The 26,398-nt window shown below is 36.4% G+C and overlaps 1 long non-coding RNA gene across 2 annotated transcripts in view; it reads left to right on the top strand.

The window, feature by feature from the left end:
• The window catches only part of LOC135197003 (uncharacterized), a 900,249-nt gene that overhangs the window by 427,544 nt on the left and 446,307 nt on the right, over positions 1–26,398 (top strand). The window contains exon 3 of one of the 2 annotated variants that reach the window (XR_010310528.1): positions 9,522–9,637. The exons of the other annotated variant lie outside the window; for it this stretch is intronic. This is a non-coding gene — a long non-coding RNA (uncharacterized LOC135197003). The remainder of the gene's footprint in view (positions 1–9,521; positions 9,638–26,398) is intronic. 2 annotated transcript variants of the gene reach the window in all.

The raw sequence follows: 26,398 nt of genomic DNA, 5'->3' as shown, positions 1-26,398 counted from the left end.
AATAAGACCGTGCAAGAGAAGTCGTGTGCCCGGCAGTGACGTCACTTTCCTAATGTTAAATACGTCTGGTTCCCTCAGCAGACATAATATAAAATCTTCCTTTGAAGAGAAGCCGACGTCTACACTGGCGCTGGGCTCACTACTTCTATTTTTAGAATGTGGACTCAGCAGCTTAAGAGATCCTCATTCTTCTTCCATACCCCGTCTACAGACTCCCTACCCAAGGGCAGTATTTTATTTGTTTCTTTAATTATGCGTGGGCGAATTTTTTCATTATTTTCTTTTATCTTAGGTGGAAATGACTGTTGATGGCAGGGAATGCTAAAATTTGCGTATGACCTTAAAAATAACACACTAGGCTGCATAAAAAATATAAAAAGAACATTTGAAACCTGCCATAGAATTTTCTGAGAGCAAATAACGATAATTATCTGGATTTTGTAAACATTTACTTAAAACGTGTTGTTGTATTCCTCCTAAGACAGTAATGATAATTATTCATCGGATTTTTAGGATTCCTAGTTCATACCCGTAATGATATATTGCGAAGGCCGAGAATAATAATAATAATAATAATAATAATAATAATAATAATATTATTATTGTGATTATTGTACGAAAATTAGCGCTCATTCATATGGAAACAACCTAAAAGGGCGTTAGCTTGTTTAACAAGATTCCTCATAGCCTAGTGACTAAGGTAACCAACGAGAAAATACACAGCGAGTGGGAGTCGACAAAAACAGAAGTAAATTTTTAAACAGTATTTACACAACATCAGTAACGCTTGAACCATCAATATCCACGGCGCTGCCGGGAATGATTTATTGACTGACTGATTCGTGCATGTCACACTGGCGTGTTGAAAACAAAGGTCATTGTGGCCGAAAGTAAACACATGCTTAAAACTGAGCTGGGCTAGCTTACTGTAAGTGGGCAATAGCGTCTGGCTTGGGTGAAGAGCAAGAGGAGGTTGGGGTGACTAGGAATTTAGGAAAGCTTCCTGAGAAACCTGAAGTCTGTACCCTTTTGGTGCCACCTCTCATCGTTTACCATGTGAAAGGATGGCTTCAAATGATTTAAGTTTTTTTGGCTCTCCACAGAGTGCTAGGTCTTATCTCCGTTGGCGTCGATCCTCCAAACCCGACTAACTTATATGCAAACTGTACAAACCTGTGATATTTGTATTCATTCATTATAATATTAATGCATTTTTGTAAGCTTTATGTGTTGCTCCTACCAATGTGCTTCTGCTGCTTTCAGTTCTGCTTCTGATTCTGCTACTGCTTGCTTGTCTGTGTTACATAACACTGCCGTGTATGGTATCTTTTAAATGTGTGGATGAATAATTGTCTCTTGCATTAAAAGAATTAGTAATTCATCACCGCCATTTGTTCCCGGGCGGCCGCCTGTGAATGAAAGGAATATTTCCATACAAATGAAGTGCATTCATTGTAGGTAGGCTGAAATGCGATTATGGACGATAAAAGATTTCAGTTTCGACGTCGGTTCAACTCAAACTCGATTTTATTTTTCAGTCTCAATTTTTTTTTTTTTTTTTTTTTTGCCATCTTTGCAAAGATCTCTCTCTCTCTCTCTCTCTCTCTCTCTTCTCTCTCCTCTTCTCTCTCTCTCTCTCGTCTCTCTATATATATATATATATATATATATATATATATTATATTATATATATATAGTATATATGAGAGAGAGAGAGAGAGAGAGAGAGAAGATGAGAGAGAGAGAGAGAGAGATCTTTGCAAAGATGGCAAAAAAAAAAAAAAAAAAAAAAAATTGAGACTGAAAAATAAAATCGAGTTTGAGTTGAACCGACGTCGAAACTGAAATCTTTTATCGTCCATAATCGCATTTCAGCCTACCTACAATGAATGCACTTCATTTGTATGGAAATATTCCTTTCATTCACAGGCGGCCGCCCCGGGAACAAATGGCGGTGATGAATTACTAATTCTTTTAATGCAAGAGACAATTATTATGATTTATCTATTAAGCGCAAAACTGTTATATATATAATATATATATTATTATATATATATTAATATAATTGTAATATATATATTATATATAATAATATATATTATACTTATCTTTTATTATATATATCCTTTCGTTGTCTTAGTACGGGTGTTGATAGAATAGAGTACATGATGTGAATGTATAGGAAATATTGGGCTCCTACAACGGAATAATACGTTATCTTTTCTTTTTGCCCTCTCATGGATTTTATGGTGAAAAAGGTGTTTTGAGAAGGAGGGGAGGATTTAGATTCAGTAACGTTAGAAAGTGAACGCGCAGATAATGCTGCTTCAATCAGAACAACGCAGCAAAATTTGCATACCTCGTTTAATAGAATACATCATAAACTTGAGAAATTGAAGTTTAGGTAAATCTGAGGTAAACAGGACAGACTATGCACAAAGGAATCAGCCTACTCGGGCCTCGTTGTAAAATCTGTGGTCAAATAGAGCGTTGTTTCACCAACGAAAATTAAAATAAATACGATATATTTTATTAGAAATTATTTTTCTGTAAAGTTTAACATACGCATTTATTTTTATACAGTTTTGCTCTTAATAGATAAATCATAAATATCCTATCCTAAAATTCCTGTACCTTTAGCTGAACGCGAAACACCTTTTTCAGACCTTTTTAGGCCTCCTATCCCCCCCCCCCACTCCCACAACAACAACAAAGCAGTTTGTAGGCTTACTTCCCAAGTAAGCGAAAATTGTAATTGCATCATAGTTGATATTGACGAAGGGTAAAATTTAGTACAGGTCATCTGGAGATGAAATCTAAAAAAAAAAAAAAAAAAAAAAAGCAGTCCAACTAGGAGCATATTCAAATCAAATTCTCCAGTAAGATTTGGGTTGCCAAATCCGATAGATGCTGCCTCTTTGAGAACACTGCTTTAAGAATATTAATGGAGTCAGATGGCGTGATAGCATGGAATAATACCATAATGGCAATTTCGGAGGTTCCATATGGAGATGAGATGATGATGATGATGATGATGAGATAGAGATGGCTTGGACATGTACTACTACTTCGCACCACATCGACGAGAATAGTAAGTGCTCTACTAGATTCACATCAACCGTGCATTTGATGTCTAGGCCCGTCCCTTACGACGCCCCTGATTGGCTGTTGATAAGCCAGACACAGGACTGGAAATTCTCAGTCTCTCTCGAGAATTCACGTGGGTAGGATGTGTGTTCCACCTCTCGTGAGGTATACGTTTGAAAGACGTATCCCTCAGGAGCGTCGTAAGGGACTGTCCTAGACATCAAATGCACGGTTGATGTGAATCTACTCTAGTGTCAGTTGGGCTATGAAGGGACACTGGAGGATTTGGAAGCACAGACCTACTTGGATGAGAACTGCAAGACGGGAGGCTCGAGAGGAGTGGAGATTGAATTTCCTAGAAACCCTTTGCGGGACCTGACACTAGAGGAAAGGGTAACGACGACAACGACGACGATGATGATGTTAGGTGAAACTGTAGACGCATGGAAATTTGAAATGACTGGAAAAACACCCTTCTTTAACCTCTGAAACTCTGAAACTAAAGAAACTCGCTTGTGCTCTTGACATTTCGGGCTTCATAGTGCCCGTACGCTGTGTACCAAATATACATACATTCATTTACATATACACATAATATATATATATATATATATATATATATAGTATATATATATATATATATATATATATATAATGTGTGTGTGAGAAATATATATAATGTGTGTATGTGTATGAGAGAGAGAGAGAGAGAGAGAGAGAGAGAGAGAGAGAGAGAGAGAGATCTTGTCTACACTGTAAGGGAAACCGCGTAGTGTAATAAGGCCAGGTGAAGAGGAAACTTGCGGTAGGATTCTCCATCCCGAGGCAAGAAATGTTCCCAGTAAAAGAGGGGGAATGGACCTACCCCTTTTCAATTCGTCCTTGATTCAGTTCGTTATCTATAACCTTCGCCGTAAGGGGTAGAGCCGTCAGTGTACCCTCATGTGGTACACTGTAGGTATTACTTAAATATTCTTTAAAGCGTGCCTTCGGCCCCTAGCTGCAACCCCTTTCATTACTTTTACTGTACCTCCTTTCATATTCAATTTCTTCCATCTTACTTTCCACCCTCTCATATAACAATCGATTTATATTGCAGCTGCGAGGCTTTCCTCCTGTTACACCTTTCAAAACTTTTTACTCTGTTTCCGTTTCACCGCTGAATGACCTCATAGGTCCCAGTGCTTGGCCTTTGATCAAAATACTATATTCAGTTATCTATAGCCTAAGAATATCGGCTTCTTTTGATTTCCTTATCAACCCCCCACCCCCACCCCACCCCTTTGGCGTCTTGTATCTCTTTATCTCAGTAAATTTGTCCTACATTCGTGTTCTCTCTATGTAAATGTGATTTATATTTACTCGTGTATGTTTAGCTTGAATTGTATTTAATTCAATGTTAAAGCCCAGTGCTAATGTCAGGGGTTGTTCCACTACGTGACTCAACCCTTTTTGCGCTTCCTGCATATGAATCTTTTTTGATGCAGCACCTCTCACAGGATGGAAGGGGATGTCCAATAAATTAGCGTCTCAGGAGGCCAAATCAAATTCTTCTCTGCTCTTCTTTTATTCTTTCTCCTCCAATTTCGAATTTCTTTCTTCTCTCTCTCGTCTCTCTCTCTCTCGTCTCTCGCTAATTCTTCAGTAATTTCATCTCTCTCTCTCTTTCTCTCCTCCGCTTTATCTTAGTAATTTCATCTTCTCTCTCTCTCTCTCTCTCTCTCTCTCTCTCTCTTAATAATTTCATCCTCCGATTGCTCTCTCTCTACGTACCTACCTTACACTTACTTACTTCTATGCCTCACCCTGGAAGACGTCAGGATACAATCCAGACATCATTCAGAAAAAACTCCAGAGGAAACGTCGCCCTTCTACCCCGTCATCTTACCCCTTTCACCCTATCCTCCTCTCCTCCCTACCACATTTTTCCTTTCTTCCTCTATTTTCCATCAATTCACATCAAAACTTTTATTCGGTCCACCACCCACGGACTCGAATTCTGCCCCGTCATGGTTTTAAACGACGATTGTTGTCCCCGCGTTTGCGAGGATGTTTGTCGAGACTTGTTTTTATCTTTATTTGTTACTTTAGAAACTTGGTCTTGAATAATTGTATTATTTTCAGTAAACGATTTTTGCGTATGCTTTCTTTTCATTCATATCCTGTGCCAGTTTGTAATTTAGCTTTCATTGATCTGCTTTTTTTTACGAATAGTTTGGCGTATACAGAGGCTCAGGTTAGCGTATATATATATATATATAGATATATATATATATATATATATATATATATAGTGTGTGTATGTATGTATATGTGATATAAATACATATCTGTAGGTATCTACTTATATATAAATGGCTCTTCATCTTTATATATATATATAATGTGTCTGTGTGCGCTAACTGAGCCTCTGTATACGCAAAACTATTCGTAAAAAAAGCATATATATATATATATATATATATATATATATATATATATATATATATAATACAGATTTTTATTATGAAATAGATATATTGTGTCTGCGTGTATTCCTTATACATTAATATTGTTGTTGACATGATTGTTTAAGAATAACCAATTTCATTATGTTTACTCATAAACCATTATGATCTAACCTCCCAATTTCTTTCATTTCAGATTCGACAAGGTAGGAAAGTTATGCACTTCGTGCTACGGAGCTGATAAGTTAGGAAAATGTACCCTCGTTTATTATAAGAACGTAACAGCTATCGCACCGAGAGAGGTATCTGGATAATACTATTCCAGTATCTCAGATACTTATAAAAATAAAGTCATGATGGATGAATAGGAAAGTAATTTGAATTTTACTTTTAAAATTATGAAAATTGGGTCCGTTTCTGATACTTTTGTTTTCAGTGTTTTGATCGTAATTCTGGTTTATTGTAGGTCGGAGTGTTATCCATTTCATGTGTTATATGCGTATTGAATTTTGATTTTTGTTTGTTATTCGTGGTTTACTGCACTTCAGAGTGTTTTACATTGCGTATGTTAAATGCGTATTGAAACTGTCCGACTCGGATTTCTTTATATTTTATATTTTGTGGGTGAGTTGTTTATGAAAGTAAACTGAAATTTTTCACTCTATTTATTATATAAAGTTGTATTTTAATGATTTTTGTGTATGCGCTTTTTTTTATTACTGTTGTCTTATGGTTTATGAGTTGTATGTATTAATTTTGTATTGTATTATATGTAAATGTATATAATTATGTAGTATATGTTGCATTTATGTGAATTAAGTCAAGAGCTCCGTTAGCACAAGGCATAACGAAAGGGTAATCCAGAGTTAGAAGAAAACTTGAAAAATAAAAAGTTCAGTTCAGGAAAATAATAATCACTTACTTGCGTCATAGTATAATAATACCGAAGATAAAATTAAAAAAAAAAATAATAGATAAATGAAATTGCTACTTATTTCGTTACGTAATACGCGAATCCATATTATTACGATATTTATAAGTAGAAAGAAAGATGGATTTTGAGATTTGTCTCTATAGAAAATGAAATGTAGCTACCATGTCGTAATTGTGAGCTAATTATTCATCATTGAATCGTTCTAGAAGAGAGAAAAATGTTAAATGGCAATGTTGACTCGTGATGGAAATTCACATAAGCGTATTCACTTAAGCGTCACTTATTGTTACTTTTAAACTTTTAGAAAACGTTGATTAATTGATGGTAATTAGTAATGCACATTGTTAAATACTTTGACGTTAATTAATTTTTGGAAACTGAATTATTGGTAGAAATTAGTTTTAGTAAATCAGATTGTTAAATCGCTGTTTGTCTTAATTTTATTTTGTCTTAATTTTACATTTATTTGTTCTTATGAAATACTGAATTTGTATATTCTACGGTTTTTTTTTTATATGAGTGATATTTAATTCCTGGCATTGATTTAGACGAAAAGTTCGTTCTGATTTCATTCTGATATTAAATCAGACTTTGAATATCGTAAAGTAAAAATATTTCTTCTCTTCTCTTGGATAACCCTTACAAATCGACCAACGATACAGGGCGCAAAAGGTATGTTCAGATTTTATTCTTCATCTCCTTAATCTGTTATGTTTTTCCAGTTAAAAAACCTTACCGATTTTTTTTTGGTAACGTAGTCAGCAGAGCTTTCCGTCATTTACTGCACAGACTTTGCTTTATAAGTTGTACTTCGAGGGCGTTCGTAAATCTCTCCTGGGAATCTGTTACATCAAGTCAAGAAGTTGTCGCTCGAAATTTGGTCAAGTTTGTGAGCTCCGTTCTGCGAATTCATTTTGTTGTGAAGTCCTGACTAACCTGTCAGTGAAATTAGTGAAAAAATACAGTGCAATGTGTGAAATTCTTGGTGAAGTGTTTTGTGATGGGTGAGTTTTGTGATGAAGTGTACTGTGATGAGTGAGGTGAAGTGCATTGTGTTTAGTGAGTGTGATCAGGTGCAATTGAAGTCCACAATGTGTTTAGTGAGTGTGACCAGGTGCAATTTAATGGGTGCCGTTTGTTATAAGATGTGCAGTGATTGGTGTAAATCGTGATGGAATTCACTGTCCAGTGAAATTCTTTATAAAAATTCACGTCGCTGTGACTGAATTTTCATGATGAAATTCTGGTTGAAACTCAAGTTGCGAGTCAAACTTCTGCGATATCCTGTAGACGTCAAGTGAAAAAGAAAAACTAAATAATCTGCGTTCATCGACCACCAGCCCACGCCAAGAGCGTCCTTCAGAGAATGTTTTTCCGTATAAAAACTCGAGGAGTTTTTACAAGAAATGAAAAAAATAAAAAAAGAAGTCTGTCAGCGGATTGCAGATCAACGTGAAGATATCCAACAGGGAAAGAAATGAAAATGTCTGCAGGACCCACATGTCTGAGCAGTGGGGTGCCCTAGTCTCTCCACCCCCCATTACTGCGAGATATGGTGTAATGTAATGCAATGTGTCAAGTTCATAGTTGTTATTTTAATAATTGTTATTATCATGATGTAGCAGTACCAGTAGCCTCTGTGCTTGCCTCGAAGTCTGTGGAAAACAGAAAAATGCTAAATATAATGGGAGGATTATTATTTTTTTAATTTATATATATTTATTTATTTATTATTATAATTATTTTTTTATGACACAAGCAGTTAAGTAGGTTCGGAAATTACTTGAGAACATACACAGCATATCCGTTTATAATTCGATAACGTTCCGTTGTAGAATATTTTAAAAATAAAATGCGGTTATCTTGTTAGTATGAGCAATTATTGATTAATTATAAAGAACATAATTTTTCTGGTCCAGCGGTTCAGTACGCTATGGACATGAACAGCAATGTTTCACAAAGGCATAGACATTTTTATATCGTATCATTGCACTGTAAGATAATCATTTTAATTTCCAGTTTAAGTATTTTTCTCGCAAATAGCTGGGTTTATTTGTCAAAGGTCACATGAAGACTGACTTCTTTTTTCCCAACGTGTATCATCTTACGTGCAGAGACTAACATCGTGCACAAGTCGTGCATGGAATAAGAGGTAATCCTCCGGGATTTAATTCAGGGTCATACATGTATTGCTGTTATTACATTTTTTGGCGTTCTTTTTGCTTTCTGGTCGAACGGGACTTAACGAGAGGACGGTTAAGTCTTTATTTATTTTGATTTCATTAGCAAAACTCTCATAATAATCTCAAACGTTTCGCTTAGAAAAAAGTATCCTAATCTGTGGTTTGTTTCGGCAAGATTCATTTTAAGCGGGTACTGTTTTTCAAGTCATATATTTTACGTTTAAATTCCGACCAACAAATTACTTTTCAATAGAACAGTTAACTTTACAGTATATTTTTAAACTAATGACGTACACCATACATCTTTTCAAAACTTCTTATTCATTGAAAATATTTGTTACAAATTGATGTAACTTATTTAATTAATTTTGGGAACTATTATATAAATCAGTAAATTTCTTCTAAAAGAGAAGTATGAACGAGTGTTGTAAGGGGGTATGAATCGAATGGGACAAATGTAGTAAATTTGCCTGGATTTATATATTTTTCTTAAAGAGACAAGACAAACTCGATTGTTAGAGGTAACCAATACTTGATAACACCATTTAACATTAAATAATTGCATGATTTTTAAAATTAATATGTTCTTTGTACATCTTCCATTACATACTCATGACACTGAGATTAAATTGATTGAAGAGTCGCTCTAAATGTGCACAAAGGGACCTCCATAAGAAACTATGCCCAGTGCGATGCTGTGACACCTTCATCTAAGGTCCCTCACCGAGGAATCATGCTTTATAATACACAGTATTCTCATGGTAAGCATCTATGTTGTTTATCAGTGAAATAAAGTCTTGCAGTACGAAGGATATTTACCATGCAATGCGGGATCCTAATTTCCTCTCTTACTTGAATTGCTATTTGCAGGTAACTACAGCCTATTGACAGTGGGGTGGATTATCAGCAGGTGTCAGGGCCAGTAACCGGCGACTCCCATCTTGAGTATTTGAGCCTCCTCGCGATGGAATTTCATTGAGAAAGATGTAAGTACTTGTCAGGTCATTTCACAGTCAGAGTTGAAATTTATACATGGTAACTCAAAACAAGTATTGCAACGAAAAGAAATGCTTTAGGTTGGAGACGGAGAAAACACTCTCGAAGAGGACGTTCGTCTTCTTTCTGTCGGTATCATAAGAATTTAAAAGGAAAAGCAAAGTGAAAAGTGAAGCCATATGGGATTTAAAATATATATATATAATATATATTATATATTATTATATTTTATGTATATATATATATATAAAATATAATATATTATATATAAATATATATAAATATATATAGATATGTATATATATTTACAGTGCCTATACTTCCTCTTTTCCAGGTTTATCTCCACAAATTGTTACACACACACCACATATATATATATATTATATAATTATATTATCTATATATGTATATATAGTGTATATATATATACTATACATATATATGAGAATATATAGATATATATATATATATATATATATTATATATTTACAGTGCTATACTGTCCTCTTTTCCAGGCTATCCACAATATGTTACACACACACACACCATATATATATAGATATATATATATATATATATATATTGTATATATATATATATTATATATATATGTATAATACATATATATACATATATATATATATATATATATATATATATATATATATATATATATATATATATATTCACACACATATTTATAACATTGTGGAGAACCTAGAAAAGAGGAAGTACACTAGTATTGTAAAGATTATATATATATATATATATATATATATATATATATATATATATAATATATATATATATATATATATATATATATATATATATATATATAGTGTGCGTGTATATAATTTTATTAATGTGGAGAATGTATTAAAGAGGAAGTATAGTATTGTGAGATTTTAATGCATGCAAAATGCCTGCCTCTCTGTCAAAGATACAGGCATTGTCCTCCACGGTTGAATGCATCTTTTGAATATGAAAGCATTCACATTTTGATTTTTCATTTATATTAAGAATGAAGTTGTCTCCCGTATATGTTTGCGCGGGAGTTTTGTTCAATTATTCAAATTATTTAAGTTGAGAGTTACTCTGCCTTTTAAGTGTTTTGAAAAGCATGATGGAAGTTTTTCCATGTTTAATCTTGTTTATGGAGCGTTTATAATAGCAATAAAGTTGAATTATTCATGACTTTTTTTTTTCTCTCAGAACGGGCCATTTTTTATTCATACACTTCGAGTTTCCCAACTTTGACCGCTAGCTGTGTATAATTTCCATTCGCCGTGCAAAACATTCGTTTTATCTCTTGAAATCCTTTCTTTCTACAGAGCCTGAATGACACCGTCAGTCAGCTCATTATAAATATTCATTAACATTTCCATCTGCATCCTTTTATCAGAGTTCAGAAATGTTTCGCCTGCGTTCGAAGTTCGTTCAGCGATTGTTGACGCCATTGTTTGTCTGTGTGTCGGTCTGTCTTACGAGCCGATGTAAATAGCCCATTGGGTCGTCGACTTACGACGACCACAAACTTGATAGCCGTTCCAATCTATTAGGGAGAATCCATCAAGTTGTTTACATATTGGTTGGGTACGAATGAGACCCGCTCCCATCCCAGCATCCCCCATCCCCAACCCCTACTACACTTTCTGAATCCTACGCTTCCTCTTCATTACTCCTTGCCTCCCCTCACATCCCTTCATCTCCCCTCTTCTCTTACCCCTCCCCCTAACCTTTCCCGGTACCCCTTCTCCCCCCATTTCGCCTCTATATTTTTTCTTCCTTTTCCTTTACCATTACTTGCGTTGTTATTCCAGTTCCTTTCTCCATGCCTTCTCTCTTCATCTTCAGCCCTCTTCTCCTTTCCATTTTCTTCTCACCTTCCCCATTACCGTCTTTTATCCACATCCTTTCCTCCGCCCTTCTCCTCCATCTCTTCTCATCTCCCTGCTTTTTTTTTCCTCACTATATCATTTTCATGCCATCCTTCCCTCCCTGTTTATTCGCCATCATCTTACCCACCCGCTTCTATCTTCTCGTTCACCTTCCATGGAATTTCTCTTCCACGCTTTAACACCCCCCCCCCCCCCCCCTTCCACCCTCAGCCGTGCCCTCTCTACCTTAGCGTCAACAGAAGTGACGTCATAATAGATTAGCAGCAGAGATGAGTGGTTTTCGAGTCAACACGCCCGAAAGGTAGTTATAAGGGAACTCCATCAAAAGCTTTTATTATTGCCAGCCTGCCACCACCCCATGATTCCCTCCTCCCCCACCCGACCTTCACCCCAATCACCCTTCTTCATTGAATTTGCCACCTACGAGGGGGATTCCATTACGGCATCAATTAGTCAATTTCGCCTTCCTCAATAATGGTTCCGCTCCATCCCATCTCGTGGGTGACATCTGTTTTATTATCATCATCTACCACGGGGTCAGAATGGTTTGTTGGGTCCTGCTGTGGGTTCTTGCGGACCTAATACTGATATGTCATAATTGTCTTCTGTCACTGTTGATGTTTGTTGTTGTTTTCGCTTTTGGTGGCGCGCTTCGGTACAATGTAGAATATGGGTTTTAATTTTTATTATCTGCTAATTCATTCATAATGTACATTCTCATGGACCTAATATGGTTTTTTTTCGCTGTTTTTGTTGCCGTTGTTTAACAACTAGCAACTGACATTGTACGGGCGTTCATAGTAAATACACCCGAGAGAGGCTGCTAAATGGAAAAGCACGGTTATCGGAAAAAGATGCAGATACGTGACACAAGAAAAAACATATAGACCCATGTTAGGATGAAGATAGTGGTAACGAATAAGTGAAGATATCAGTGAAGAGGTAATTAGTAATATAAATAGGAGGAATGAATAAGTAAAATAAATCAGTAAAGATTAAAGGCATAGGAAAATAGTGCTTAGATTAGCATTACAACATCTTTTCAAATAATGAATATCATTGTTGCCTGGGTGAAAAGTTTCTCTATGGAAAGATAGACAGCTTCTGCTGTGGTATTTTTATGTCGTAAAATTGGCTGATTTCTTTAAAATCTAAGGAAATATCTTTTCTTATTAATTTGATTTTTAAATGCATTCAGGCCAAGAAAACAATAATTGATTTCATAATGTGTTGCAAATGACTTGCGATCTGAAAATAGTCTCTTCATAAGTTGATCCAGTGAAGTGTAAAAAGTAGTAATGAATTCATAGCTTATCCTCCTCGTGATGAGGTCGTTTGGTGTGAGCTCGGATCCCTCTGGGGAATGAAAATGTATTCAATCTTTTCCTTTCATGTTTCAAAGCATTTAGTGAAAAGCTTATTTATAGATATCAAGAAACCTTTTAAGTTATTTTGGTCATTACAGTGTTAGGTTGGACGTCCGTACCATAAGACGATTGACAAACGGATAAACAGATAGAACTGGATTTACAGTTGTTGAATTGAATTTATTATTATTTATTACATATTTCTTTTTAAGTATGCGCATTTTCCATCTCCGAGAGGGAGGCTCCAGAGGGTGTTAACTTCCTGTTTTCGGCAGATCTTTGTAAATGATGTTATTAGCACGACTCTCTACTCCATCTTTGTCCTAACTACCATGTACATAATTCACTTTTTAGATCATCAAGAATGGCAGTGACTTTTAAAGGTACTCTCATAAATGGTACGCCTCCGTCAGGAGTCGTATCCAACTCTTCTCGAAGTGGACAGAGACACCCGTATTTTGATGTATTTACATCGGAGCATCAAAGGACAAACGCGACCAAAGGCAGCAAATGGTGACCCGGCACCTTTGGTCTATGCCAGGATGTATTTGAGCAAGAACGAACTATACTCACTAAGAGGATAAGCTTTGCATTAATTACTACTTTTTACACTTTACTTGATCAATGCATTGAGAGGTTATTTTCTTATTGTAAGCGATATGTAACACAATATAAAATCAGTTTCATTTTTCTGGCCCTGAATGAATTTAAAAACCAAATAAAAAAGCAAGACTAAAATTAAAAAAAATTAAAAAATGAAAAAAATACTTGGTTTAAACCTCCCAGGAAATGAAAGACATTTGCTTGGGCATAAATTTCCCGGTGTTCCTGTCCCAAACCGTTATAACGTCAAACGAGGTCATTTTGATGCTGGGAATGTCTGGTATAGCTTAGAGTACTCTTTAAATTTCTGCATGATCTAAAACCAATATCCGCTCATCGTCTTGCATTCTTTGCGTTTGCAAAGTTGTTCGTACTTTTCCTATATATATATATATATATATATATATATATATATATATATATATATATATATATATCTATATATATATATATATTATCTTGGTTCTCCCTCTTTTGTGTCATTATATATATCTGTATATATATATATATATATATATATATATATATATATATATATATATATATATATATATATATATATATATATATATATATATATATTTCACATTCACTGGGACTTTTTTATATTCACGAATATTAAGCCACCAATTTCGTTTGATATCCAATTCACTATACCTCGGGAATAACTGTCGCCCAAGGGGAATTACAAATGATAAGTGCTTTGTCGCCAGTGGGATTTGAACTGCCGCCTGGTAGGGAAATAGCAAAAGTATATTGACTATGACCATTATGCCATCAAAGTGGTATAAGTTGAAACAGACTCTGCTGTATATATGTTTGTCAAATGCAGGTTTTTGTACTATGAATTTATATCAACGCACCCCCATGAATTTTTATCACGAACAACGGGGCATTGTGTGTATATATATTATATATATACGTGTGTGTAAATTTTACACGTTATAATTTCAAACAGTAGCCCACGATTAACCCATTAATATATTGAATTCTGTGTTAAGGGATTGAGTTAGTTATTACTGAATGTATAAAGTGTCTTGTAAAACTCATATATAGTCACTTGTTACAAACCTACCACTTAGCTATCATGGCGAAGATGGGTTGATTTCGATTGCAAGTATAGATCCTGATTCCTATGGAAATATGTACAGCAGAGTCGAAATCAACAAATATCTCTCTTAATGGCTAAATGGTTAAGGTTACTGTCGCCCAATTTATAACCCCAAATAACTAAGGCCGGAAGAACTGCTTTGAGATTGTTCAATATGGTTATTGCTACTTGTTTATCCATACCTTGTAGGGCCGATAGATTAGAAATATGAGCGACTGTCTTGAAATTTAAGTTAATATTTTAATGTATATAGATATGCTAACAAACAGATTGAAGTGTAAATTAAAAGTATTGGAGTAAATTAAAGATAAAATTATTTTGACAGCTCAACTCAGGCTTTCCCTGAGGACGAATTTTGGTTATGGATATTATTTCTTTTTTTTTTTTTTTCCTGCCGAGGAAATTCTATAAACTGAAAATTTAAGTTTCTTTTGCGTTAGGGGGTTAGTACCGTCAGTGCACCTAACGGTGTGCACTGTATTTATTACTGAAGGTTCTTTGCACCGTCCCTTCGGCTCCTAGCTCCAACTCCTTTCGTTCCTTTTACTATACCTCCATTCATATTATCTTATCTTACTTCCATCTTGCGATCACCCTCTCTTAACAACATTTTCATAGGACTACAGCGAATTTTTCTTCCTGCTGCACCTTTCAAACCTTCCAATTCTATTTCCCTTCAAGGGCTAAATGACCTCATGGGTCCCAGCGCTTGGGCTTTGGTCTAAAATCCATTGTCCATTCCATTCCGTGTGAATTGTAAGATAGCTTCTGCTGTAACCATATCCCTCTTATTTCGTCCATTTCTTCTTTGAATATTCATGAAAAAATAAACTTGGCATTAACGTTTTGTGTTGGTATGCCGAATCAGAACTAGGTCAAATTAACAACTCTGAGTTTTGTAATTGAAATTCATTTTGCAGAAGCACAGAATACAATCCTTCATGGCATAGCTTTGCTTTTCCGTTCTTCAGATTTGAATTGGACCTTTTTATCAGTTGAAATTTCAAAATTTTGACCTCTGACAGAATAGAATGTTTTCCCCAATTTTTATCCCAATGTCTTTTAACACTGTAAAATTTGATAAATTCTCAAGACGAGACACTGTACAAGTGTCACGAGTTATCCATATCAAGTGTGAATTTTATCTTGTTCAAGTGTGATGTCAATATTAATGCACTCTTTCACTCTGCGTTATTTCATTCTTTCTTTTTTACCAGTGAACGAGTTCCTCCTAAACAATGAAAGCACTTCTATAACGCTGTTTTTTCTCTATCTTCATTTTGCACTGCTAAGAGACATACTGATCTGAAACTGAAAAAGAAGTAAGTAGGCTTCGCTCAATGGATTACTGAAAGTTTTTACAAACAATTTTTATGCAGTTTCTTCAGAATTAATGTATGATTTAAGGGCTTTAAATAGGCTGAGTCGTCTCAACTGCTTTCATCATAGCCAACGAGTTTTATAATGTGAAGGGAAATACGAAAATGGTTGGACAACTATTACGCCAACGTCAGTAGAGAGAACATCAGCCCTGGTCCTTATATATCTATACAGACCTTTGTTTAAGCCGTAGTGCGCAGAATATGGGCGGGATACCCGGTCCCTTCCAAATATTCCTTTATGATTTTGTTGAATTTGGATTAGAAATTATTCACACCGTTCCGTAAATGTCCATCAGAATGAGTATTTTTTTGTGTTATCGACATCAAAAGTCCACTTTTCACGTAGAAGCTTACTATAAATTCTGAGGTCTCAGAAGGGACCTTACTCACAGTATCTTTATCGTAAACATTTTCTCAAGAAAAAGTAACAGTATCGTAAACATTTTCTCAAGAAAAAGTAACAGTTAACGAGTAACTTATTCCTGCTTTGTGGTTACTTGCATCCGTTGTTGTCCCGTACATACAACGAAGAGGCATTGATAGCCTTAATCTCCGCAATTGTGTACGTTTCTTTCCTAAATGGGGATAAAAGTACAATTACTTCTATTAAGCAAGGTTGAGTTGGTAAAAATATATTTTAGACGAACCAAATATGAGTCAGTTAGCTTAATTGTAAGATAAATCCAGGTTAGGGACAAATTCATTAAAATCGGGACATGACTCGGATATGCGGGATGATTGGCAACCTTACCATGGTACAACTTTCATTCATTTCAAGTTTCGATGAGACGGACATTTTGTTAGGTTTTGCAGACAAGCGCGTTCTTAAAAAAATAAACTTGTTCTTAAAAAAAATAAACTAAAGTTAATTTTCACATAACTTTATTCTCTCTCTCTCTCTCTCTCTCTCTCTCAAGTCTTTTTAGGGTTAACCTCTTTCTCGAGTTATTCCCATTTTTGGTGTTACCAAGGGTTTACTACCATCATCCCATAAACCCCCCTCTAACTCGGCAACAAAAGTGGACAGACGACGGGCTGCGATATTTTGTGTACGCCCATATGCTTCTCCTCTTGCCACCCCTTCCACTCCCCTCCCCCCCCCGTCCCCGTCCATTCATTTCCAACCCCCACCTCCCATTACCTCCCCAGCCACCATGATCCTTAAATACTCCCTCAGCCCAATCCCGTAACCCCTATCCCTCCCATCCACCTACTGTCAAGGGCTCCTCTCTCCTCTCTTCTCTCACTCTCTCTCTCTCTCGTCTCTCTCTCTCTCTGCCCCATGCCCCCCTTGTATCCCGCGGCAAGTTCTCCCATGAGACCGTGACCCTACACTAACCATATTTCCCTAGTGAGGTCTCCCGTCGCAATAATCCCCACCCCAGTATGTACACTACTCACCCACATACGCCCACACGTCCTGCCCCCATCCCATACTGTTTTGTACGCCTCCATAACCCCCCACCCCCGCTGTCCTCAGGGTTAACGCATTTAACTCCTGATTCACTCCACTCACACACCCCCTACTCTCTCTCTCTCTCTCTCTCCATCAGATCTGACCCTGCTCACTTAGAGCATTCCCGACCGTCACACATACCACATGGCCATATTAATGCAATTATCTGCGTAGGCTATCCCCCCTCCCCCTCCCCCCCCCTTTTCCCAAGCTATGTTGTTTACTATGAGAAAGTAGATACTGTATCTTTTAAAGTTCGGTGCGATTTTGTTTGCCGACAGTCTTCTTCATTTTGGATTTGATATGAGGATTGTTACTATCTCGTTTTGCTTTTAGCTTTTGGAATTTCGCTTTTTAACCTTGGGTTGTCACTCACTGTCACCATGTTCAAAAAATGCTTTAATTAAGGTTTTCATGCATATCAATAACTTGAAAGAGCGAGACGTCCGTGACAGCGAAATTTTTTTTTTATTTGTCATGTGTGTTGCCTTTTTAATGTATGAAATAAAACAGATCGAAATGCCTGCACACATTCTCATGGCTCGAGTCAAAATGGCGTTAATGCTATTATTTACATTTTCTCAAGGTTAGGGGACTGAAATATAAAAGAATATTAATGGATTATTGTTGTTCGCGTTCTTGTCATATTTTTCTTGCTCCTTTGGGAATACTGACGACCAGAATCATCTGAAAGGTGCGATTTCATGGGAGGAACAATCTTTGTAATTGAATGTGAGCCTCCTCTATACCTGCCGTTCGTTTAGGTTTAAATTTGAGAGAGCCATGACTTTGTAAACTATACAAGGAGGAGACTAAATATGTGGTATACATACTTCACTAAAGGCAATGTATTTCACACACACACACACACACTCACAGTCTGGTTTTGCATGTCTAATCTGTACCGCTTGTAAGTGAGAATTACAATGTAATGCGTTCTCCAGGACCTTCGTTGACTATTTATTAATGATACGACCTTAGCGGCACCCAGGGGGACCTTCATCTCGTAGTTAAAACTTTTGTAGTTGGCTGTTTTAGTTACCTTATTTTTATTTATTTTTTATTTACATAATCTTCTGGTGATAACTGCTCGGAGGCATCTGTCATCCTTAAAGAGAGATCTTATTGCGGTAGTGCATGCTGCTCGTCTTGCAAAGCATAAGTATGACATTGTTTTATTTGTCTAGCTAGGACGAGTTCACATAACCTGGTAAAAAGATTTATTTTGTTCTAACCATAAAGATGTAATGATGTTTTGTTTGCGTTGATACTCTTAAATTTAGAGGTTGCGGTCTTTACTTTTTGGAAATTCTTCAAAATATTGGTATCGACACTAGCAGTAATTGGAAAGTTGATGTAAAACTAGGAAAGTAATTATGTATCCTGTGTTTTAGTCTCATGTACGAGACTAGGAAAGGGTTTCATTTTATTTATTTGTTGTAACTCAACATATTTTTATTTTTTAGAACCTAGAAAGAAATTCTTATTTTGGATACGAGAAAAAAATTTCCCGATTTTGAGAAGAGTATAAAGTATTTTGACTTTTCTGTATAGGAAAAAAAATTCTTTTGCTGTGTTTTTGAAAAAAGAAAAAATATCCTAATTTTTTGAACGTTGGTAAAAAAATCTTAACGGTATTGAGTAGGGAAAAAATGTCATGTTTGGACTGTGAGAATAATTTTATTAAGTATGTTATGGCACAAGGGGTTTACTTTTTACCCTTGGAGAATTTAAAAACAAGAAAATATGTAAATTTATCTTTTTGATAACAGGATGAAAACAGTTAAATGCGCTTATTGTTACGATTGAGAACAGGAAAACAGGCGTAGCCACTGTAAAGGAAATCCCAGTCAATATACGTAACCTTGTGAGGGGCTGTTATTCCAGACAGACCCACAAAGCGTCATTCAAGAAGTGTCAATTTCCTTGGGCAAAAAAATAAAGAAAATTTTGCGCTGTTTATCCTTTATCGTTTTTGTGCGTCTGGTTGTGAAATGACAGGCTTCTCAAGAAGCAGGGGCTGCTCCTAAGGCTTGATGATCGGCTTTGTGTTAACATCGATAAAAAAAAGTAGCAGTAGTTACTATTAATAAAAGTGCCACAAGAAGGTACCTTATAACATCATTTCGACTACAGTTACATACGTGATTGTTCTAGTCTGTTTTCTACGACGATTTGCTTTTCGTCTAAGGCTTTCAAGTAATAAATAAAAAACCTCATTTCCATGAAGAAGTGAACTGTGCGCTACGTAATGGTTGTCGGGGAAATCCGATGCCTTTATCTTTCTCAAGTCTCGGCGAAAAACTGGAGAGGTACCGATGTCCTAGGTCTCAGCCCGAAGAAGACGATAGACCTACGTCCTTTAGGTTGGCTGCTCCCACTTGGAATACAACAACGCTTCCGTGGTAGATTGCATAATTAACTGAGGTTTCAAGCGTATATTTGTACTGGGCCATTCAGCCCTAACCGGGGAAAAAATATAATGTACAAGGAGCTCACCATCTTTCGTCCAGGCGCCCAGAAACAACATACCTCCCCGCTAAAAACCTTAGGCACGCAGACAGACGGATCCAATTTCATGTAGCACTATGCTCCGGGCGGTGTAAAAATAGATGTTTTCCCTTGCATCTTGCCATCGCTTACGTAAGTAAACAAAAGCCGCTGTTGCGAACCGCAACACCTGGGTGGTTGAACATTACCATATAGGACCGCTAACAAAATATTTATCACAACAACAAAGTACTGAGTGCCATTATCATTAAAGATATATTCCTTTTATATACATGTCATGAGACATCATGGAACCTTTGAAATATGTTGTAGGTTTCGTAAGCTTTATTGCAATGCATAGGTCCGCTGGCATTGAAAAATCTGTTCTTGCCTGACCAGGTAGCTAAGGAAGCTCTGTCCGAATGATCACGTCGAATGTCATTGTATCCCTGGAGTGACATTTGCATCAAGTAACCACATATGCCACTGGGAGCTGAGAGATATCCCTTGGCTGCCCCATACGCCCCGAAGAATGACCTCTCTTATCCGCCTCCATGCACATCATTTCCCTCCCCCTCCCTCACTCCAGCAGCCCTCACCCGCACCCCTTTCCCTCGCACTTGCAGCCTCTCCCTCCCCTTACCCTCCCCCAATCTACATTGAAGTCAACCTGCAACATATTTGTGGTCACTTATCTCAGGTTACCTTCGTCTTCGGTTGGTAAGAGAGAGAGAGAGAGAGAGAGAGAGAGAGAGAGAGAGAGAGAGGAGTCACCTTCTTTTCTTTGCTTCTCCTTCCTCCTTTTTTCTACCCTTCCCCTTTCTTCCCTTCTCTACCAACGCCCTCCTCCTCCTCCTCCTCTTTCAGATATCCTCCTATTTCTGTATTGTTTCGTATCATCTTTGCCGTCTCATCTTGTTCCTTTTAAATTCTTCTGATAGTTCCAGCTGTTTCGCTATGTCGATGCCATTGTTTTGATTGGCTCGAATCAACCTCTTCTTTGTTGCCAGTTTTTATTATCACTTTTACTTTACCTTTCGTGATTTGATGTTTATATATATATATATATATATATATATATATATATATATATATATATATAATATATATATGAAATAGAGACATTTCTCCTCATGAAAGGCATGGTGGAGTGAGAGTGATAGCCACATAATATTCTCTAACCCATTAGATATCCAGCTCACTCTGCAGCTTAACAGAGGCTGAATGGATTTTTGTGGAAGCTGGGCCAATTTGCTTCCTGAAGTGATTTTTTGCACTACGTTATGAGATTGTGTGTGTATGTGTGTATATATACATATATATATGTATATATATATATATATATATATATATATATATATATATATATATAGTATAATTTTTAATCATTGTCCTTACTTCATGCATTCGTATGCGAATGTCAGCAAAGCTGTGTTGTGCTTTTATCACTACCTCGGTATTTCACTAAAAGTGAGCTATCTTATTTTTATAAACATTTTCACAGTATGCGAACAGTCTTTCATTAAGGCATTGTTTATACACCTTTTCCCACTATTAAGTGATAGCTTCAGAAGGCACTTCCTTTAAGGATGGGGTTGCTAGCTCCATATCCTTCACCCCCTGAGCCTCAACTACCACAGTCGACTGACCCTTAGATACGTAGTTTATTCAATGGGACATAACATAATTCATACGTTATGCTTGACCCTAGGGAATCGAACTCTGGGCCATATCCAGGTGAGGCAAGTATCATAACCATTTGACCACTTGATCTCTCATTTTCAAGCACATGGAAAATCATTTGTTCACTGAGGCACTCTCTCTGTTCGAGCCCACGTCTCTTTGTGATCTCTGTTGCCTCTCACATCAAATGTTCATGGTCTTTTGCAAGTTTGATGAACGCTGCGTTTTTTCATCACCTCAAACTTTTAGTATTAACTTACGCTCAACCCCTTCTTTTATCTAGTTTTGGGGCTACGTTTAATTCTCTCTCTCTCTCTCTCTCTCTCTCTCTCTCTAAACCTCAGTTATGAGGTTCTTTCATAATGCATGAATACTTTGTCTTACATCATCTATGTTTAATCCGTATTAATGTCGAATCAAAGTTTTGACAAGTAATATTAAGATTTTAGAGATAAAAAAAAAACTTGTCATACGTCATTTTACTAGTTCTTTTATTTACTGATGACCTGCGATTTTATGTATATAATATTGCCATTTCTTCTTGTTTATATATTTACCATACAAGTTTATTTTTGTTTTTTTTTCTTCGTTCTACTTTTTTCTTTACTCTTTGCAGTTCAGTTTGAAGAATTTCATATTAATGTGTGACTACCTGACGATTAGTAAGGGTAATAATAATGATATCCCATCCTTTAGTTTTTCTAAAGTGTTCACATCATGAATTATAATAAGAATGATGCAAGGCCAGTCCACACAAGAGACCAATCCATTTTTTCATATCATACTTTTCGTTTTTTCACTTTGGGTACTCCTATTTTTCTTCACAGTAATAACAGACGTGTTCACGAACGGCTTTTTGCAGAAACACTCTCACGTGCATTCATTCAAACAGTTGCATTTTTAGGGATCTTGCATGTCGTCAGCCAGCTTTTATGAAACGTGCCTTTCAGGACACACCCACACTGAAGACTCTCTCTCTCTCTCTCTCTCTCTCTCTCTCTCTCTCTCTCTCTCTCTCTCTCTTATATATATATATATATATATATATATATATATATATATATATTGTGTGTGTGTATGCATTATGGAGGTGGAGGGCGACTGTTAAAGATGATATTCCCATTTAAAGTAAGTCATTTATTATGTATGAAGCTCCTGTATGTTGTATTTCGCATTTCCTTAGATTGCGGCATTTACTAGGCAGGGATGGGTGAAAGTACCAAAGAATGTGGGAAATCATAATATATAATTGTCTAATTGTCTTCAACGGAAAACGAACACACAAACAAACACAACTCCTAAATTATTCGTTGAGAATAAAAGAGAATGAAATGCATTGCAGGGAAGGAATGCACTTAATTTTAATCCCTTTCTCGCCTCATTAAACGGCAGCAGAATCGAATAGAAAAATACAACCAAATTGATGCAACGGTTTTTCCCCCCCGCTAATTTGCTGTAAAAAAAAAATACTTTTGATAACGTATAGAAGAGGGAATTCCATTCCTGGCTTTGTGTCATTGAGGATAAACGGTGCTTTCATTGTTGTTAATGTTCATGGCAAAAGCTGTGCAGGTGTGCGTGCATGTTTGTGTATTCGTACTTTTCTGTCCTTTGCGAACAAAGGGTCTCGACATCAGGTGGTGTCAACACAGGCGCCTTTTCTGGCATCTTTGAGCATCTTGCCGCCAAACTGCAAACCGGTTCACTGATATCGGCAGCGGCAAAATTGTATTTTTGTATGTCTTTGTTTGCGTGGCAACTTCACGAATAGACTGCGCTGCAGTTTAGGAATAATTTAGTAAAAAATATCTGCTACTCGATGTAAAGCATGGGTTAAACATAGACATGTTAGCTACATTTCGTAAAATTGGGGTTACTGGATAAAATGAATATATGTCAAGCATTGGTCAACTTACAGAAATCTGTCGACTAGTTAATGTCAAGTTTTGGTTAATGTCAAGCAAATCGTTGATACCAAGTTTTGGTTAACATAAAGAAAGATATTGGCTAGTTGGTGTTAGGTTTTGGTTTAAAAAAAGAATGAGTTGTTGGTACTTGGTATCAAGTTTTGTTTATGTAAAGGAAGTCATTGACTAGTCTGCGTTAAGGTTTGTTTAAGGCATAGAAAAATAGTGGCTAGTTTGTGTCAAGCTTTTTTCACGTGCCGGAAAATGTCTGCTAGTGACTGGTAAATTTTGATTAACGTAAAGTGAAAGGTTGGCTTCTTGATGTCCAGTTTTGTTCAAGTTAGTTAGTTATAATCACGTTGTAAAGTTTGGGCCTACTTTACTGGAAAGAATATTATTTGAACTAAACATGGTTTATACATTGTCTTTTCTAACGTGGAGAGCTTGGCAAAGATATTGCTACTTATAGTAAAGTTCGGCAGCAAAATACTAGCTAATCCTGAAATGGTTTATACTAATCTTTAAGATCGCGTGTGATTACAAAAGTATTTAGATTTCTGAAAGGATTGCTGTTCATTTTATTGTCATACCTAGGACGCCATGCGTTCACACGTGAGCTTTTGTTTGTTGTGTGTGTGTTTTTTTTTTTAAATGGACACGATGTGATCAGCAAGGAATTGATTATGTTTTACAATGGATCCAAGTACTTATCCAGAATTTATTTGTTTTCTTCCGTTAACATTATGACACGGTCGAATTTATATTAAAGCAAATGTTCTGAATCACATCTTTCAAAATTCAGGAAATCGCCCAGTCGGTTGGATTTCATGCAGTTCCACATAATAATCAAAATGATAAATCCCTTTAGGGTTGGCCGAAGTAAGACCTCTCAGAGTGGTATTTAGTTGTTGCGTGCAATCTAAGCTACCAATGCCAGCACGTGTCCTTGCCCTCAATAGGATAAAGGATGAAGGAACTGTCTCCAAGCCACAGCAGCGATGAAGAATCCTCTTGTTGGCCGCGCGGGAAGAAACAAGTACCACCGAAGACAAAAGGAAAGGCAATTATGGTAAGTGTCAAAACACGTGTGTCTTCCACATGGCATTCGTACTGTTCCCGCCATTAATGCTAAACCATAGTAATGCCACTTGTCAGGGTACAACTCTGCACCACCGGATGTTTAGTGAAACTTTTTACTTTTTTTGTCTTTTTGTTTTTTGTGGGAAAAGGAGGGTGGGTGGCGTTCCGAGTCAAAGCGCGGTGATTACATAAGCCATGAATGATGCCAGTTTGTAACGTATGAAGATGTTGACTGTCATTATTGGTGCTCACCAGCCCAGACCCACTCTCTTTATATCTGTGGTTGTATTGTGAGCAGTTGCGAATAGTAAACAATTATTTTAATTGCAATTAAATCGAGCTGGTATTAGTGAAAATAGTTATTAACGACAATGAAAAGAAAAATTTAATAATGTCCTACAACACGAGTAAATTATTACAGCGGGAAAAGAGTGAGCGTTACAGATTTTTGAAAACAGGAAAAACTTATTATTTTTTACCAGCAAAACTTCCTAAATCCTTCCGGAGGTTGGATAATGAGGAGAACTTTGATTAATGGGATTCAGGATTAATGAACGTTCGTGAAATCCATATTTTCCTGGACATCTTGATAGATCGGTTATCCGGAGGAGGCGGGGATTGAAGGGGGTTGGGGATGGTTGATGTCTTCTGTAATGCTCATGCGGTTTCTTGGTTGTAATGAAGATAACTTACGGTAATCTGTGTATGGTTCTTTATAATTTCAGTGTGAATGTACATACAGTATTTTTATCCATGGTTACACCAGAAGTCGAGAACTCAAGAATCGACCTTCTTGATCGGTTCTTTTTTTCAATTTACTTTCAGAACTTGGAATTTTCTTCCTTCTTCAGTGTTTAAAGAATCATTTAAACTGCTTATTTTCATATAGCTAATTTATTTTCACTTGAAGAGACAACAGTGTAATTTTTATTTTGGGGTCGGGTGGGGGGCGTCTGTGTCTGTCTCTGTACTCTGAACTTTGTAAAAGATCTGGACAGAGAACAGCAAACATTATTATAGTCAAGGTTACTGCGCATTGTAATTGGTAGCTTATACTCGTAGAATTTGTATGGACGTGCGCTGCATTGTGAGTGCTAGTATCTCTCTCTCTCTCTCTACCTTTTTTTTTCTTCTTTTTTATGAAAAATGACCCCACATTCATGGGTGCAATTTTAATAGTTGCTCCAGCATTGTGTATTAACTAGTTATTGCTTTTGAAATTATCCGTTTGCTGTAAATATACGTTTCTCGGTCATCCCTTCAATCTCTCATTTTTAATCATTTTCAGTCTAATCAGTCTAAATTGATACGATCTCTCTCTGACACACACACACACACACACACACACACACACACACACACACACACACACACTCTTTCCCATTTCATATGAAATATCTCTCCTCCTCAATTTCTGTAATACTCTTATATATTTTCTCCGTTTTGCCCATTCCTTTCATTTATTATTATTATTTTTGTTGTTGCTCAGCATATGCGAAAAATCGTACACTTATTGGAGTATACTTTTATAGCAGCTTACGCGAATATTAAGAACCGCGAAAGTGATGCCCTTCCTGAAAAGCAAATGAGTTCAGGGGAGCATCGTATATATATCACGATCTAGTTAACCGGACGATCCTGCGATGATCGTGAATCTTCTAGAAACGATCACTAAACGACGATCTGGACTTTTACGACTCACGAATTAATTAACAATTGTTTCCTTAAGTCCTCTTACGTTAGGCTCGTGGATTGGGGGCGACTTTTAATG

The sequence above is a fragment of the Macrobrachium nipponense genome, chromosome 18 (genome assembly GCF_015104395.2).
Source record: "Macrobrachium nipponense isolate FS-2020 chromosome 18, ASM1510439v2, whole genome shotgun sequence".
Lineage (NCBI taxonomy): Eukaryota > Metazoa > Arthropoda > Malacostraca > Decapoda > Palaemonidae > Macrobrachium > Macrobrachium nipponense.
The sequence above is the reverse complement of the archived record's forward strand: the minus strand, read 5'-3'. Positions and strand labels throughout refer to the sequence as shown.